Source organism: Panthera tigris, chromosome E1 (genome assembly GCF_018350195.1).
Source record: "Panthera tigris isolate Pti1 chromosome E1, P.tigris_Pti1_mat1.1, whole genome shotgun sequence".
In the NCBI taxonomy this organism is placed as follows: Eukaryota; Metazoa; Chordata; class Mammalia; order Carnivora; family Felidae; genus Panthera; species Panthera tigris.
In genome coordinates, this window is record NC_056673.1 from 60,678,499 (window position 1) to 60,697,287 (window position 18,789).

At 50.7% G+C, this 18,789-nt stretch overlaps 1 long non-coding RNA gene and 1 other non-coding gene across 2 annotated transcripts; one reads left to right on the plus strand and one right to left on the minus strand.

Moving 5' to 3' along the window:
- Nucleotides 1-1,090: 1,090 nt before the first annotated feature.
- On the minus strand, nucleotides 1,091-1,162 carry TRNAQ-CUG. Its single transcript has one exon. It is a non-coding gene; the product is annotated as a tRNA-Gln (tRNA).
- A 10,435-nt stretch (nucleotides 1,163-11,597) lies between these two features.
- On the plus strand, nucleotides 11,598-18,789 carry LOC122233657. Its single transcript, XR_006211309.1, has 5 exons — nucleotides 11,598-11,766; nucleotides 12,250-12,462; nucleotides 12,812-12,896; nucleotides 14,575-14,718; nucleotides 18,472-18,789. It is a non-coding gene; the product is annotated as an uncharacterized LOC122233657 (long non-coding RNA).

The window sequence follows — 18,789 nt, forward strand, 5'->3', positions numbered from 1 at the left end:
TCTCTGACCTCAGCTGCTGGCCCAGAGCTGAGCCTCTGGCTTCTGGACACTTGGTATTTACAACATCACCTCCTTTCCCTCAGCCATTGCCTTTGCTCCCCATCGGAAACAGAGCAGTTAAAACAGATTTTTTATGCACAAATAGGGAAATCTCTACAGGCACATCACCAAGGAGTCCTCACAGTAGGCCCCTGTCATAATCCACGAGCAAATGTGGGGGCTGGGCTCTTCTGGGGTGCTTGCCTGGGGCCCAAACCAGACATGAGCCCATTTGCACAAAGACCAGGGGGGAACAGGAATGAGGAGAAGGCTGAGCCCCAGGGCTCTGCAGCTGGCAGGAGCAGGACTGAAATCCCATCTGTGCAGCAGAGTTGTGATGGACCCAAGGACCAGCTCCTCCCGCTCCCCTCAAGAGGACAGGGTCTGTCACGTGGGAACAGACACAGAGGTAGGCCCCCGGCCCTTAACTCAGGATTTGTATGGATCTGCTCTAATAATGAAAAGAATTCACGTTTCCTGGCAGTGACAGTATGAGCCCCTTTTGGTCTCCCTTTTTAAAAGCCAAGCTAGAGAGAGGAAGTACACGTTAAAAAGGGCAGAGATCAGGAAATCTCTAACATGTTCCTCCCTCTGCGGGGGTCGGGGGACGGGCAGGAGCCCTGCTGGGCCACCCACACAACCCCACTCAGAGGTCTGGACCTGGAGGCTCCCTGGAAAGGTATGTGCCCAAGCGGAAGCAATAAGAGCCCCAGGCCTCTGTGCACCCTGAGGGCAGACTCGCCCCTGCACCAGACCATGTCCTCTGAGCCACAGGCCGCAGCGCTAGGGGTGCTGGTGGACATACAAGGAAAGGGGTGACTAGGGACTAGTCCTAGGGGCTAGGGACTAGGGGTGTCCTGGTGGACATACAAGGAAAAGGTGACAGGTGACTGAGGAGGGGCCAGTGGCGTCAAATGGAGACTGCAGCCAGGGGTCTCCACGTGAGCTCCAAAGTGGAGACCCTGGTCTGGGAAGCACCAGGCTTTCCTGCGGAGGGCTGCATTGCCCACTACCTGGCACTGGGAGGACACAGAAGGGCCACAGGTGAGGCAGGTTCCACCAAGATTTGAACTCGGATCGCTGGATTCAGAGTCCAGAGTGCTGACCATTACACCATGGAACCATAGGACACCAGGGCTGCCGTCAGGCTACCCTTGGTCTGAGGGCACTGAGGGAAGAGACACCAAAGTGGGGATCAAGGGAAGGGGGACAAAAAAGAATTGCGTAGGTCCCACCGAGATTTGAACTCGGATCGCTGGGTCCAGAGTCCAGAGTGCTGACCACCATACTGTGGAGCCGGCTGCTGCTGTGGGCCCTGCACACCCTGATAGGGAGACAGAAGGGGACACGGAGAGTGAGGTCTGCAGGCTGCTGCCTGGGAAAAAAAAGATGAGCCTGTAGCCGCGGATGGTTTCGCTCCATAGAGCCCTGGGTTATGGGCCCAACACGCATCCAATGAGCCACTCTGCTGCCCAGGCCCCGAATGTGACAGGTCTGATGGTCACAGCCCCTCCAGGCCAGGGGATGAGAATGGCAGGCTCCTACAGGGGCCGGAAGAGGGCAAGGCAAGTGCCCATTTACAAATACAAGTGGATTTCTGCTTTCCCTCCTTCAGTTTCCCATGGAAAGAAATCTCTGAATTCATGTCCTTTTCTGCTGTTAAAAACAAAAAACCAAAAAGTCAAGAAACACAACCTTCATAGCCCAGAATGTCCGTGTCCCTGGGCAGTGGCAGCAGGTTCTGTGCTGCGGTGACGGTGGTTGGATTTTGGAAAGGAACAAAAACAATGTTTTTCCCCATCATTTGAAAAGGACTCCTAATTTGCATGATTATGAATAAACTGTTCTTTTAATTCTATTTCTTCTCTTGGTCTACTTCTTTTCTGTGACCAATAAAGTTGTTTCTCCAATACAAAACTGCTTTGTTATGACCTCTTGCTGTCCAGTTGTATAATTTGAAAAAAAATAATAAAACCCTGCACTTTCAAATAGGTATGAACTGTTCTCCCAAGAACATGCCTTTTGGAAAAAACAACTTTTATGCTGAAGCTTTTCAAGTAAAAAGCATCTATAGAACTTGCTGTTGTACATGGCGGTCTCCTCTCGAAAGCCAACAGAAGCATTGGGAAAGAGACACAGACACTGAAACCGCTGAGGTCAAACTATGAGTGTCAGCCAGGATGCTCGAAGGACATGGCTGCAGAGAGTTTAAGGACAAGGATTAAAGGAGGCTAAAAGGAGTACTCAGCGCCCCACCCCAGCCACTGCACCGGGCACCCGGAATACCCAGGCTAGGGAGCAGTTCCTAGGAGCGCTGAACTGGATCAAGCTCCACACCGGAGCGGTGGCCTCAGTGGAGGGTCAGGCCACGTGCAGGCAGGAAGGTGCTGAGGAGTACCCGCCCAGCCTTTCTTCCCTCCCCTGTAATCTCCTTGCCAGTCCCTCCCATTGGCTACAGCCCTTTGGCTCTCTTGCCCTCCAGCTCCCCGTTGGTCTCACAGAAGAGAAAGATGTGGATCTGGAGGGCAAAGGCAAGACATCCAGAACTGTAGGGAACAAATATAACCTCAGATGTGCGACCACTACTGTCAAGGGCGTTGAAGGGAGGGTGAAGGTGAAGGAGGACCTGAAGTGGGGGCCTGGGCAAAGCCAGCTGGCAGGGACTTCTGCAGCATCAGTGACACACCCAGCAGGGCACAGGGGGCAGCCCTGGCTCGAAATATCAAGACTGGCTGGTGGTTGCCAAAGGGGACGAGGACCCCTGACGTGCACCCACAGGGCTGTACTGTAGGCCGCGTCTCCACAAGAGTGTTAAGAATATTGCCTATGTTTATTAAATCCAGGCAGACAGATCAGAGACGAAAAAGTGGCCGCTGGGAGAAAACAGTGGCAACCCCTCTGGGCAACACATCTAATCAATGCCCCAGGGCAGGGACCCGACAAAACCATGTTGGAGGATCGGTGCCAAAAGAGCCTTCTGATGAGGTGTGTGGATGGACTTCCCGGAAGACGCCCAGAATTTGCAGATTCTCCTTCCACGTGAAAACTCATCAAAAGGTCTCCACTGTAGGAAAGGCCCAATCAGGTGGCAAGCTAATTTACAGAGATGTCCGTCAGACCCTTTCTCCAGCTATCCTAGTGAAGCCTGATTATAACTCCGAACCAAAATGGCCCGGGGACAAGGAAGTAGGCTCAACAACACGGACTCCTTCTTTCCCTACCACGCCTGCCCTCTGACTCCTGTTTATACGTTTTAGTGGCCAAATGTAAATCCCACTACTGGTAGTGGCGGGGGGGGGGGGGGTAGGAGGAGACCACCAGCCACCCGAAAGGCAGGTGACCTCACTGATGCTTTCCCTGCAGGAGACGTGCGAGGCCATGTCAGAAGAGATCCTAATTCCGGACCGGGACTCGTGTTTCCCGTTCAGGACCCACCGTCCCTGCAGCCTGGGCAGCAGCGCTTAGGGTCAAACCGCGCGCCCCACAGTTAGCGGCAGGCAGCGGGCCGTTGCCCACGGGACACTGTTGTCCCTTCAGTGCCTCACCACGTAGAGGCAGTGGCCCTGGAAAGGAGCATCCGAGCCCGTCTCCTCGGGACGGTCTTGCACGCGAGGGCACAGGAGCAAAGCGGCTGACGTCAACCATTGCCCAGTTGCCGACGAGGAGCACGTCCCGGTCGTCAGCGATAAGCCACGTCCACCCGCCGGGCAAGTGCATCCCGAGCCCGTCACAGCCCGCGTCTGCGTGCGGAGAAGACAGCAGACACGGCGAGAACCACTCTCAGGACTCAGCTCTGCCGCAGGCTCGACGCACCGCCCGGCAGTCGGCAGTCACGTGGGCAGCGGGTCACGTGCCCGTGCGTAACCTCGCACCGCCCTCGCGCCGCCGCCCCACCCTGGAGGGCGCGCGTACGTTCACGCGTGCGCACCTCACGGTGCGGATTGCGGAGGGCGGTGAGGCCGCGTGCGGGCGCGTTCCCCGGGGCCCGTCGGAGGGGCGGGGAGATGGGGGGTGGGGACCCGGGCGGGGCGCCGGGGGCAGGGGCGCGGGGTTGGGCGGCGGGGCAGGGGCGCGGCCAAGGCGGTGGGAAGGGGCGCGGGCTCCTCGGGGCTCCTACCCTCGCGGGGCGGTGGCGACTTACTCTCCCCGGCTCAGCCACCGGGGCGCCCCCGGCAGGTCAGGGTCCGGGAGGCGGGGCCAGCGCAGGATGGGTGGCGCCTGCCCTTCGGAGCTCCCTTTGTATGAAAAATGGAAAATTCGGAGTGAAGGTGAGCGTTGATTAGAGTAAGAACAGTAGTAACAACAAACCTCACGTTGTACAGAGCCGATGAATACCACAGACTTCATACAATTAATAAAACAGCTCACTGATTAGCCGCGTGACGCGCCGCTCACGCGTTTTCTCCTAAAATTTTTGATGCAGACTTTCCCTGTTGACGAGGCAAAGATTTGCTAACTCTTTACTTATCTATCGATTTATTTATGAGAATCTTAGGCTGCGCGCTCAGTGCAGAGCCCGACGCAGGGGTGGATCTCTCAGGTCAGAGATCGTGACCTGAGCCGAAATCCTGACGATAGAAAGATAATTCAGTTTTGACCATAGGGCAGTTGATCCAATTTTGTTTTTTAAAAATTATTATTGGGGCGCCTGGGTGGCTTGGTCGGTTAAGCGTCCGACTTCGGCTCAGGTCATGATCTCACGGTCTGTGGGTTCGAGCCCCGCGTCGGGCTCTGTGCTGACAGCTGGGAGCCTGGAGCCTGCTTCAGATTCTGTGTCTCCCTCTCTCTCTGCCCCTCCCCTGTTCATGCTCTGTCTCTGTCTTAAAAATAAATAAACGTTAAAAAAAATTTTTTTTAAATTATTAATAGAGAAAAGATTGTCAGCTGTGCATTCTTTTTTTTCTTTTTTTCTTTTTAAAATTTTTAGTCAGTTAACTTACCTGCAATGTTGGTTTCAGGAGTAGAATTCAGTGATTCGTCACTTGCATGCAACACCCAGTGCTCCTCAGAACAAGTGCCCTCCTGAGGTGCCTGGGGGGGTGCTCAGCCCGGTAAGCATCTGACTTCCGCTCAGGTCATGATCTTGCGGTTCGTGGGTTCGAGCCCCACGTCGGGCTCTGTGCTGACAGCTCAGAGCCTGGAGCCTGCTTCAGCTTCTGTGTCTCCCTCTCTCTTTGCTCCTCTCCCGCTCGTGCTCCGTCTCTCTCAAAAATAAGTAAACATTAAAAAAAAATTTTTTTTAATTTAAAAAAAAGAACAAATGCCCTCCTTAAGGCCCATCCCCCATTTAGCCCATTCCCCTCACCCACCTCCCCTCCAGCAACTCTCAGTTTGTTCTCTGTGTTTAAGAGTCTCTTATGGTTTGTTTCCCTTTCTTCTCTTCCCCCCCTCCCTTCCGATATGTTCATCTGTTTTGTTTCTTAAATCAACGTGAGTGAAATCATGATGGTGTTTGTCTTTCTCTGATTGACTTACTTCACTTGGCATAACACATTCTAGCTCCAGACGTCGACGTCGACGTCATCGCAGATGGCAAGATTTCATTCTTTTTCACGGCTGAGCAGTATGTCAGCTGTGCATTCTTATTGGTAACGCCACGTGCATTCCAGCATTGCTTTTGGATTTGGCCAAAACACGTATGATCTGAGGGATTTCAGGTGCTTCAGGTATGTGACTGCAGACACTAGTCTCAAATCTGCAATGCCCTCAGAGTGGCATCGTTGACTGCAGTGTTTCATTAGGAAGCGATGGAAACCATTTCCCACGTTTGATTCATTCATGCTCATTAATTGGGTCACAGACATTGTTTCCACTGTCCTTTAAAAAGCTCACTCTTGGGGCACCTGGGTGGCTCAGTCGGTTAAGCGGCCGACTTCGGCTCAGGTCATGATCTTGCGGTCCGTGAGTTCGAGCCCCGCGTCGGGCTCTGTGCTGACAGCTCAGAGCCTGGAGCCTGCTTCCCGTTCTGTGTCTCCCTCTCTCTCTGCCCCTCCCCCATTCATGCTCTGTCTCTCTCTGTCTCAAAAATAAATAAACGTTAAAAAAATAAATAAAAATAAAAAAAAGCTCACTCTAGGGGCGCCTGGGTGGTTCAGTCGGTTAAGCGTCCGACTTCGGCTCAGGTCAGGATCTCGTGGTTTGTGAGTTCAAGCCCCGCGTCGGGCTCTGTGCTGACAGCTTGGAGCCTGGAGCCTGCTTCGGATTCTGTGTCTCCCTCTCTCTGTGACCCTCCCCCATTCATGCTCTCTCTCTCTGTCTCAAAAATAAATAAACATTAAAAACATTTTTTTTTAAGCTCACTCTTTCTGTGGTTTGTATGTGACCCAAGTAAACACAGTCCACATACTCTGTGCAGTCTTCATGATTTTTGTGAGTCTGTCTGATGTAAGTGATGTCTGTCTTGAAAGCCAATTACAAGCAAAACAATATAGGCAACGTTTAGTCTTGGAACAAACTAGTCAACATCATGTAGCAGTTTTCCTGTTAAAAAATAGATTTTTCGGGGCGCCTGGGTAGCTCAGTTGGCTTCAGCTCAGGTGGTGATCTTGTGGTTTGTGAGTTCGAGCCCCGTTTCGGGCTCTGTGCTGACAGCTTGGAGCCTGGAGCCTGCTTCGGATTCTGTGTCTCCCTCTCTCTCTGCCCCTCCCCAACTTGTGTCTGAGAGACAGAGTATATTTTTTAATTTTTTAAATGTTTTTATTTATTTTTGAGAGAGAAAGAGAGAGCAGAAGAGAGAGAGGGAGACACAGAATCCCAAGCAGGCCCCAGGCTCTGAGCTGTCAGCACAGAGCCCTATGTGAACAGAACTCAGGAACAGCGAGATCATGACCCGAGCCTCAATCGGACGCTCAACCAACTGAGCCACCCAGGCACCCCCTCAAAAAAATGTTTTTAATAAAAATTTAATTAAAAATTTTTTTTTTAAATTGAAGAGGCATTAATTTCAGTTCATTTGGTTAAGTGTCCAACATCAGTTCAGGTCATGATTTCACAGCTCTTGAGTTCGAGCCCCGCATCAGGCTCTGTGTTGACAGCTCAGAGCCTGGGACCTGCTTCCGATTCTGCAGCGCCCTCTCTCTCTGCCCCTCCTCCGCTCATGTTCTGTCTCTCTCTCTTAAAAATAAATAAATGTTAAAATTGAAAAAAAAAAAAAAAAGATCTTTCGGGGGTGCCTGGCTGGCTCAGTCAGTGGAGCATGTGACTCTTGATCTCGGGGTTGTAAGTTCGAGGCCCATGTTGGGTGTAGAGATTACTTAAAATCTTTTTTAAAAATGCAGGGCAACTAATTAAAAAAAGTTCTTTCAAATGTTTTGAGAAGCATCTTTGCCCATTGTACATTTACTGGATCTCTGTAAATGGAATCATGATTTGAAACAAATGGATTTTTCATTAAACAGGCTTGGGGGGAATGATAGCTTATCGTAACAGGTATAATGCAACATCGTGGTACTCCACGAAGTCAAGAGACTTCAAAGTCAGCGGTCTAGGCCCACCCTCGCGCCCTGCTGGCTGGGTGTGTCGTCGTTTCCGTGCAGTCGGTCACCACCACGTTCCTTCTGCTTTTTTGCTTCCTGTTGAGGGGCGTCCTGCTCTCACAGTATTCTTCATTTCACTGTTGTCGCTTCCATTATCCATATTTTCTTAGTTATCAAGATTCTTGGCCTTCATGATATCGACCACTAGTGTTTGGTTGAGACTGTGATACACTTTTGAGTTTTTGAAGTTTCTACCAGACTTTTTGCTTCAGTTTTTCCTTTCAGTAACATATTTCCTTCTGGTTGTGTTTTATTTTTCTATGATCAGTAATTCTAAAGTACGCAACGTTAGTCTGAACTTACGGCAAACACAATGCAGCTCAAATGCATTTTTAAGTAAGTGCCACACCCAGTGCAAAGCCAAATATGGAGCTTGAACTCACAACCCTGAGATCAAGACCTGAGCTGAGATCAAGAGTCAGACTTTTAATTGACTGAGCCATCCAGGTGCCCCCTCAGATGCATTTTTAAATTGCCCCAGGGGCGCCTGGGTGGCTCACTATGTTGAATGTAAGATTCTAGATTTCAGCTCAGGTCATGATCCCAGGGTCATGAGACTGAGCCCTGCATGGTGCTCTGCACCTGCTTGGGATTCTCTCTCTCCCTCTCTCTGCCCCTCCCCACCCCAAGTAAATAAATAAACTTTAAAAAAGGTACTACAAAGTAAAATTTCCTCCATGCAGTGCTGAGCTCCGTGACGGTGTGATGGAATACCCACGGGCCACATTCAGGGACTAACGTGCATGGGTGGCGTTCTGTCACCGGCCACGTATTTCTTCAGGCCCTTTTGCTGCATCGTTACCAGTTCAAGTGTCATTTCTTCTGAAACTTCCAGACTTTGTCTGGACAAGATGCTTCAGATTTGCTAAGACTTGACCTGCAGTGTCTGGCTACGAAGACTTTGGGTTGGGCCCGGTGCGCTCACTGCTGCGGCTGCGGGGGTGTCCCCAGAGCGCAGGCTTCCTGAGAAACTAAGAGGGGAAGATACCTGCTGGAACAGTGTGGGCTACTTGTGCAGAGTGTGTCCCTACACGAGAGTGCTCCCGTCCCACCTGCTTTCCCGGGATGGGTCCTGCGCTCAGTTGGGACATCCCTCACTCCACAGGCACCTGGAGTCGGGGGCTGGGGGACTGGACCCCCTTGGGGCAACCTCTGGCCAGGTGAGCACCCAGGCAGCTGGCCGGAGCACGGCTAGACGGAGTGTGCTGCGGACCCCAAGCGGCATCCCCCACAGTCCCCGCTCCAGGCCCCCGGGCGGGGCTGTGTTCACCTTTCTTCCACCCTGCTTCCTGGGGGTGGCCCTGGAGTGGGCATCCCAGCTGAGCCCAGGACCTGCCCGCGTGCCAGGCCTTTCGCTCCCCACCATCTTGAGTGAGAGTCTCGACGGTCAACCCATGGTGGCTGGGGGTTTAATGAGACAGTGTGTATGAAGTGCCCGGGGCAGCCTCTGGCACTGTCCGAGGCGGAAGCGGACGGCCACCGTGGCCTAGCCTTGCTCACAGCTGCACTAGCAGCCAGAGCCTTAGACTGGACCTGGCAATCTCTGCTCCGGGAGACCCGCTCCTCCCCCCTGTGGGAGGCGGGGACCCGGACCCATTCACGCTTCCAACTTTCCCCTCTCCTCTAAGGCCCCCTCAGCACATACACACGCACATCTCTCTGGTCCTGAAAACACCACCAGTGACCCTTGGTCTGCTCATGGCCAGTCGGCCCAGGACGAGATGCCCAGCGTCCTTAGACATGGGGGAAATGCAGCACACCCACGAAAAGACTGCCCTCGCCACGCATTGGGAAGGTGGGGGCAACAGGAGCCCTCACATGTGGCTGGTGGGAACCTAGAATGTTGTGGCCACTTTGGAAAACAGTTTGGTGGTTCCTTCACATTTCCCCAAGGAGTTTTGGTTCTTTTCTTGGAGTGCGGTGTTTGCTGCTACTACACGGTGTAGATGGTGTCCCTGTGCCTGCGCTGTCTCGGGGTTCAGGGACTGACCCGGGGGACGTCTCTGTGCCTGCGCCATCTCGGGGTGCAGGGCTAGGAAACACACAAGTGTGCGTGAACCTGGGGATTTGGGCTCATCTCTGATTGTTTCTGTGTCTAACAGGGCGCCTGGGTGGCTCAGTCGGTTGAGCGTCCGACTTCGGCTCAGGTCACGATCTCGCGGTCCGTGAGTTTGAGCCCCGCGTCGGGCTCTGGGCTGACGGCTCAGAGCCTGGAGCCTGCTTCCGATTCTGTGTCTCCCTCTCTCTCTGCCCCTCCCCCATTCATGCTCTGTCTCTCTCTGTCTCAAAAATAAATAAATGCTTAAAAAAAATAAAAAAATAAATAAAAGAAGTCATTTTCATGCTTGTCTTTTTGTCCACATGAAGGTTGGAATGAGACCCGCCTCTGGTCCAGAGTCAGCAGCTTCTTCTAGCCTCTCCTCGCCTGTCTGTAACTCACTCTCCAGTACCAGAAATTGTGGCATTTGTCTCTTCGTTACCCATTCACTAGAGCCAGAATCTCTGTTTTCTTGTATTTTGTTTCCTAAATGAAGCAGTGTCTCCTATGGGTGTAGCTTTCCACAGATATTGTTGAATTGAAATGGACTTCAAAGAGAAAGCTTTTGGATTATTTCTGTTAGCTAGATACTTAGACAGGCCATCGGGTCCAGGCCGCATGCCCCAGGACAGCTTTGATGTTTACCATCAGGAGGCCTCAAAGCACAGCCTTGCTCTCATGCACCTGTTCTCGCCCACGTCCCACCCCCAGATCAAGGGCCTCCAGGATGAGGCGGGGTTTCATCCCGACCCTCCTGAGCTCAGGAAGGCTTCTGCATGGGCCAACGAGCGGCAACCAACTGGAGTTACTGTTTACTCATTATGTCACTTTCTCAAACTTACTCTGCATCAGGCAAGTGCTGAGGACAATCAGGAAATCCGCCTGGGCTGAGTCCCACAGGAGAACGCATGTGCACAGCACGCCTGGGTGGCTCAGGTAGTGATCTCCCTGTCTTGGGACCAAGCCCTGCTTGGGCGCTGTGCTGAGCATGGAGCCTGCTTGGGATTCTCCCTCTCTCTCTCTCGCTCTCTCTCTCTGTCCCTCCCCCACTCTCTCAGAATAAATAACCTTTTAAGGTCTCCTAAAAAAGGAGAATGCATGTGCACACTGATTGTCCCTCTGTGAGCTGGGAATGAGGCGGCTCCAATGAAGGAACAGTTGTCACTGTGTGGCAGGTGTCAGGGTGGCTGATGGGAGCAGGCTCCTGCGTGGGGGTGGCTGGGCATGCGTGTGGGGAGGGTCTCGGGGAAGGGGCTGGCTGTGGGTGAGGGAACTTGGGCTGCCGCTCCAGATGGGGTGTGCTGATGCCTTGCATCTAGGCCTCCCGCCCCCGTTGGCCTGACAAAGGCAGCCCATGTCCCCTCTGCTCTCAGTGGGCCCTTGGCATCCGGCACAGGGCCCAGCCTGCTGAGTGACGTGCGAATGAACAAGTGCCCGGGTGCGGTAGCGCAGGAGGCAAAGCCAGCCCGGAGGCCCCTCCTGTCAGTAGATGGGAGGACCAGCAACGTCCAGGATGCCGAGAGGCCACGGGGAGCTCCGGGATGGCTGAGTTGATGCAGCAGAGGCCCCTCTGTTCAGAACCTGCCTTCCGCTGTTGAGTTCATGTCTGTCCTACAGTCTACGTTTTGCATGTTTTCCATGGGTGCCTTTGGGGACACCAACGTTGTCACGGAGATTCAGAAAGGTCACCCGGAGGAGGAGACATAGCTGGACCCTGATGCTAAGGGCAGCTGGTCTGTGTGTGGCCAGCCATGGGACACCGGTCACTAGGAGGGCCACATGGCTCATGGTTTCATGCCCACCCTCACCCAGGCCATCTTCTCTTTTCTTCTTGAACTCAGATGAACGTGGTTGAGAACATCGGAAGCTGGTGTAGGGCCTGGCCACCCCTGGTCACCTTCTGAGGGCTTCCTGTCTGGGAGCATTGCCTTAACCCAGCAGCTAAATACACGTAGCTGCCTATGTGATGGCTTCTATGACACGCATGCAGCCTGCACATCCGGACACACCTACTGACCCCCTTCCTGCCCCTGGAGTACCTGGGGTCGGAACACGTGTCTCCCCATCTCCAGAGCTCCTGAGGGATGTCTGCTGAAAAGAGGTTTTGATGAAGGAGGTCTTAGAAACACACGCTTTCGGGTCCAGTTAATATCAGTAAATTTAATGATTTTCTTGGTATTTTCTTTTAAAAACTGGTATTTTAAGATTTATCTCTGCCGCTCTCATTTGTTTAGAATGAAATTCAATTAAGAAGGTATATTATTCATCTATAAAACTCACCCTTTTCTAAAATCAGATGGGATTTAAAACATTTTACCAAATTTTACCTTTTTTAATGTTTATTTTTGAGAGAGAGACAGAAAGAACGAGGGAGGGGAGGGGCAGAGGGAGAGGGAGAGGAAGAATCCCACGTGGGCTCCACACTGTCAGCACTGAGCCTGACTCGGGGCTCAAACCCACGAACTATGGGATCATGACCTGAGCCAAAATCAAGAGTCTGATGCTTAACTGACCGAGCCACCCAGGTGTCCCACGAATTTTTACCTCTTAAGCGATCCAATAATGTTTTCCAAACTTAATTAATTTTAAATTGAGATTACAAAGGAAGACATACTTACTATTTTTGTAATGGAAAAGGGCCGAGGCCTGGGAAATGGGAGCAGCTCCTGTCGGCGGTTGGTGGATGTTGTTCGGACCTTTCTCGGTTACCAGGTGGTGAGCCAGCCTGTCCTCACCACACGCACCGCACTCGGCACCCACCTCTCCTGTCGCTGCACCTCAGCAGATGCGCCCTTTGCTCCTTTCTGAGTGGACACTCAACTGGCCACTGCTGGTGTACACTGAAGTCGGGTAAGCTTTCCGTCTTCACGCGGGGCAGGAAGAGAGGCCCATGCGCTGCTCTGCCGGTTCCAGACCTGCAGTTACGGGGTCAGAGGGCACGAACACCTGAAACTCTGCTAGGTTCTAAGTGTCTTTTGGTAGCAACTCAAAGCACTTTCAGCGAAATGCTTGGGAGGAAGCCCAGAAGGCACGTGTGAGAGCCGGCGCGGCCCCCCTCCCCGGGGCGGGGGGACTTGAGCCCAGGAGGCGGCTCTGCCTCCCCGCGGCCCCTCTAGCGCCTGGATGCACGGGATTTGTCTCTTCGCTTCCTTGCTGACGGCACTTGGGTTGTTTCTGCTTTTGATTTTTATGAACAAAGCTGCTGTGGACACTGTCGTACGAGCCACTCCGCAGGCATGGGCCTTCTTGGGTGAGTTCCGAAGGTGGACCGGCTGGACCACGTGGTAAGCGCGTGTGGGTGCGTGTGTGTGTGTGTGTGTGTGTGTGTAACTTCATACAAGAAACTGCCACTCTGTTTCCCAAAGTGGTGGCCCCACTGTGTACCCCCCCCCCCCCACCAGTGTGTGACTTCTACCTGCTTCACGTGTCATCTGCACTTGGGAAGGTGGGTCGGGACTAATGGTAGCCATTCTGCGGTTTCGGGTTGCACTTGCCTGGTGACTAATGACGCTGCACACTGTTCGCCTGCTTGCTGCCGCGTGTGTATCTTCTCTGTGAGGCAGTGCTCCAGTCTCTTGCCTATTTTTAGAAATTTAGGGGTTTTTTTAGATTATGGAGGTTCAGGGGTTCTTTTAAATTCTCTTCAGGGGCACTGCGGGGTGGGGGCTCAGGCGGTTGAGTGTCCAACTTCGGCTCAGGTCACGATCTGATAGTTTGTGGGTTCGAGCCCCGCGTCGGGCCGTGTGCCGACAGCTCGGAGCCTGGAGCCTGCTTCGGATTCTGTGTCTCTCTGTCTCTGCCCCTCCCCCACTCGTGCTGTCTCTCTCAAAAATAAACATAAAAAAAATCATCTTGTTGTGTGGGGGGGATGGGCTAAATGGGCAAGGGGCATTAAGGAATCTACTCCTGAAATCATTGTTTCACTATATGCTAACTACTTTGGATGTCCATTTTAAAAAATGAAAAATAAAATTAAAAAACATCATCTTGTCAACTTTTATAAGAAAAACCAGATGAGGTTTTGATTGGGATGATACTCTATAGATCAAACAGGGCACAGGTTCAGCAAATCAATATTCAAGAATCTGTTGCTTTTGTTTAGTGATCTATATACCAATATAGTTACTTATACCAACTGGGGTGAGCTCTATGCTGGTAGGTACTTCTGTGTATCTACCACGACACTGACAAAATGGTACTGGTGATTATACTCACGGGCAGTGGGGGACCCCTGAAACCATCAGAAAGGTTTTGATGTCAGGTGGTTGTGATTGTTTACAACTGTCTGAAACTTCATAATCATATCAATTTGGATTTATCAAGTAGACCTCAATTCCTTTCAGGGATGTGACAAATATACAAAATGCCTACTCCTCGCCTGGTGCTATGGAGATGTTGGCAGAGGGACACCCCGACAGCCTCCTCCTGCCCCAGAGCCCAGGACGTTTAATCAACCAGAACAGCTCATTCTTTTCAGAAGGCTGGGTAGCAGATGGTTTATGTATGGTTTTTTACACTGTAGTATTTGTGTTTCTATAAAGAAGAAAACCAGAAATTGTGAAATTTATTATTTACTTAATATAGTACTTACATCCATAATACTTTTTATTTTTTAAATTTTTTTAATGTTTATTCATTTTAGAGAGAGAGAGAGAGAGAGGGAGAGAGAGAATGAGTCGGGGGAGGGGCAGAGAGAGGGGGAGACACAGAATCCGAAGCGGGCTCCAGGCTCTGAGCTGTCAGCACAGAGCCCGACGTGGGGCTCCAACTCACAGACTGTGAGATCATGTCCTGAGCTGAAGTCGGACGCTCAACTGACTGAGCCACCCAGGCACCCCATACTTTTTAAATTTACAGTTTTATCAGCAGGGCCGTATTTTCATGAGTATAGCTTATATTTTCTTTGAAAGCTTGGCCAAAATAAGAACATTTAGAATATTTGTCTCCTCTGTGTACCCACAGCCACGATGAGTTGAACGCAATATGAGCGCTGGGCAGCCGAGTCAACACAGTTACAGGATTTCGCGAGACGGACACATACTGACAATCTACCACTGGCACTGAATCACTCAGAGGCGTTAACTGGGGGCCCCAGCAGCTGGGGAGGTAAGACCCAACAGCACAGAAACTAAGTAACAATGAAAGGAAGGCAGCAAGAAACATCATCAGGCTAGAAGTTATTAAATGTCAAATAAGCGTCACACACACACAGGTTAGTCCTGGGGCCCCCCTGCCTGTGCGCACAGAATGGCCACAATGAGGAAACGCAGCGGACCCTTGGACAACATAGGTTTGAAACGCGTAGGTCCCCTTACAGGTGGATTATTTTTTCCAAAAAGAACACTACCATCAATGTTTTTCTTAGGATTTGACTAACATTTGTTTTTATTCTAGCTTCCTTTTCTTTGGGAAGAATGCAGTATATAAAACATAGAACAAGGAACATATTGTTAATCAACCATTTATGTTATTGGTAAGGCTTCTCGTCAACAGCAGGCTATTCGTAAAGTTTTGGGGGTGTCAAGGGAGTCGGTGCCCCGACCCTGCCCCTCGAGTTGTTCAAGTGCCAACTGTACTGTGTCAAGAGGGAATTGGATCGATGGGGAGGAGGGTACCTGGCTGCGGCGGGAGAGCCGTATGAACAAGGGCTGATGCGGGAATAGGCGGGGAAGGGGGCTGTTTGGAGGGGAGTATGGCACAGGCAAGCCGTAGGCAGAGCCCAACAGCTGGGGTGGGCACAGGTCACCCACACCACCCGGGAGCAGTGCGAGGAAACGGAAATCTGGGCCGGAGCTGGACAGGGAGAACGTCTGTTTGCAGGAAACACAGGTTGCTGGGTCTGGCTTTCGCCTGGTGCATAATGCCGAGCCTCTGAAGGTGTTTCAGTTTAGGGGAAAATGCTGATACACGGGGTGACATTCTTAGGACCACAGGACTTGCAATCGCATTGTATTATCTTGTTAAATGAAACCAGTGGCAGTGGCGGATTTTCTTCTGATTTATGTTTCTTAGAGACTATAAAAATTCACAGTGATACCATTAAGAATTGGCACCCTTTTTACTGAGTGGCATATAGAGGAAGCCTCAGTTTTGCTTACCGCATAGGGCAGTATAGGCTGGCCTGGAGTGGGCAGGTCACTGTGCCCTCGCTGCCCGGGTGTGATACAGGCCATTGGAGCGTCTGTCCAGTAGAGCTCTATCACAGGGCAGCCTGAGTCAATACCCACAGAGTCCTTAAAGCCATACCTGGCACGCAGAAAACGCCGCACAAGTGGTTTGTCAACTAGTACAGGGTTCTGACAACACTCTCTCCAGCCAGGCCTGCCTGACATAAACACTGGAAGGTCCAGGCCTCGTTGTTCTTTCTTTGCCTTCTAGACTTTTCTGCCTGCTCGTTCTGGTAACTGCATAGCCAACTGTTAACATCTTGAACTATATTTGTAGGTTCTTTTCTATCTCATTTCAGATCTGTCAATTTTTGCTTTGAACCTTTGGATGTTAGGTTTGTTATTTTAAAGATTTCATCCTTTAAAAAAAAATTTAATGTTTATTTTTGAGAGAGAGAGACAGAGCGTGAGGGGGGAGGGGCAGAGAGCGAGGGAGACACAGGATCCAAAGCAGGCTCCAGGCTCCGAGCTATCAGCACAGAGCCCGATGCGGGGCTCGAACTCACGAACTGTGAGGTAATGACCAGAGCCAAAGTTGGATACTTAACTGACTGAGCCACCCAGGCTCCCCAAGGATTTCATCTTTTTAAGCAATCTCTACACCCAACGTGGGGCCTGAACCCACAACCCAGAGATCAAGAGTCACACGCTCCACTGAGCCAGCCAGGAGTCCTGGAGACTGTGATGATATGCACTTAGGATTCTTGCATTTTATTGCTGAGTTGACCCTGTCAACCCACAGTTGACCCCGTGGACCAGTCTCCTGTGACAGCCCTTACCTGAGGCGGCTGGTCTGATGCCAGGTGTTTGCGTGACACTGCTTTATCCATCCTCGTACCTTCAGCTCGTCTTCGTCTTTAGGCTGTAAGAGTGTTTTGTAAACTCGTAGGTCAGGTGGTTTTTCTCTTTTCCTTTCTACTCAGTCTAAAGTTTCTGGCTTCTAATTGTACTGTTCCACACATTTACATTTAATGTAGTAACTGACACAGTTGGGTTTAAAGCCACAACCTTGTTCTGTATTTGTCCCATCTGAGCTTTTTGTCTTCTTCCTGGCCTATTGGACTATTCACGTATTTTTAAAATTCCATCTTATCTCCTTATATTTTTTTACCTATAGGTATTATATACCATATATAATATATAGATTTATACTTCTATTAGTGGTTGAGCTATAAATTACAGTAAGTACCCTTCACTTACCACGGCTCGCTTTGGAATCATACACCATTTGATTAACCAGGTAAGAACCTCGAAACAGTGAAATAACACCGACTTCCCTCATCTTTTCTTCTCTTGTGATCGTATTTTTTATTTCTGTGGGTTGCATTGTCTGATCTGGTAGCCACTAGCCGCATGTGGCTATTTAAACATACAATTACATTAATTATAACCAAATGCAGCCTTAAAGTTCAGCTCCTCAGTTCCACTAGCCACACTGGAAGTGCCCACGAGCTCCCCCCGGGGCGGCGGCTCCTGTGCCGGGCAGGCACCATGACTGAACGCATCAGAAACTGTATTGCACAGCATTGCTCTAAAGCCCGGAACGTGCGACTTTAAAATTTGCTTCAAGCATTTGTTCCATAATTTTTTAAAGAAGTTATTTTAAATGTTTTTACAGTCACCCACTCCATCGTCTGCCCAGGTCTTCGTGCCCTCGTGCAGGTCTGGGATTCCACTGCCATCACCTTCCTGTGGCCTGAAAAACGTCATTACTTTTCTGAAGGCCTCTTCTGGTGACATTCTTCAGCTTTTGTTGATCTGAAAATACCTTTTTTTACGTGTGTTAAAATTAATTACGTCTTTACTTTTTGAAGGATATTTTTGTTAGGTATTGAATACTGGTCTGGAGGACCGTCTGACATTCAGCATTTTGCAGATGCCGTCTCTGTCTTCTGGCACCACTGCTTGTGATAAGTCATTCTCATTTAGTTTCCCTGAATGTGATGTGTCTTTTCAATTTTGTCTCCTTTTAGAACTTTTTTTTTAACGTCTATTTTTGAGAGAGACAGAGACAGAGCCTAAGTGGGAAAGGGGCAGAGAGAGAGAGAGGGACACAGAATCCAAAGCAGGCTCTAGGCTCCGAGCTGTCAGCACAGAGCCCAACACGGGGCTTGAACTCACAAACCGTGAGATCATGACCTGAGCCGAGGTCAGACGTTTAACTGACTGAGCCACCCAGGCGCCTCTCCTGTTAGGACATTTATTTTTATCTTTGGTTTTCAGAAGCTGGACTGTGATATGCCTCCACATGTTTTTCTTTGAATTTGTTCTCTTTGGGGTTTACCAAACTTTTTGGATCTGTGGTTGGTGTATTCTTATCAATTTGTAAAATTCTTTATGTTTATTTTGAGAGAGAGCACAAGCAAAGGGAAGGGGCAGAGAGAGAACCCCCAGCAGGCTCCACTCCCAGCGTGGAGCCTCACGCAGGGCTCGATCTCACAAACCATGAGGTCACATCCTGAGATGAGATCAAGAGTCGGACACTCAACCGACTGAGCTAACCAGGCGCCCCGCTGTGTAAAATTCTTACACATTCTCCCTTCAAATATTTCTACTCCATTTTCTTTCTCCTTCCTTCTGGAAGTACAACTTTCGACTGTTGTACATCAGACCATTCGATCCTGTTCATACATCTCTAACATTGCTCTCTGTTATCTTTTTCTCATTTTGATTTTTTTTTCTGAGTTTTCAGGTGCTTTCTCCTGATGGAACTTTGAGTTGAAAAACCCTCTCTTCAGCTGTGCCCTGTCTGTTGTCCAGAAAATTCAATGAGCTCTTCACTTCAGGTAATTTAACTTTGTCCCTTACTCCTCGTGTGCTGCCCTGACTCCTGGGGCGTGGCCCTTCTGGCGTCTCAGCTGTTGCCTGGGTTGCACCAAGTTCCAGCACCTCCCAGTCCTGCAAGGCCTCTGCAGTCTCTGGTCAGCTCTCCCGTCGCACCTGCAACCAGAAGAGGTTCCCAGAACAGTGTTAGGTTTTGCTGTAATAAAACTTCCTCTTGTTTTGTTCA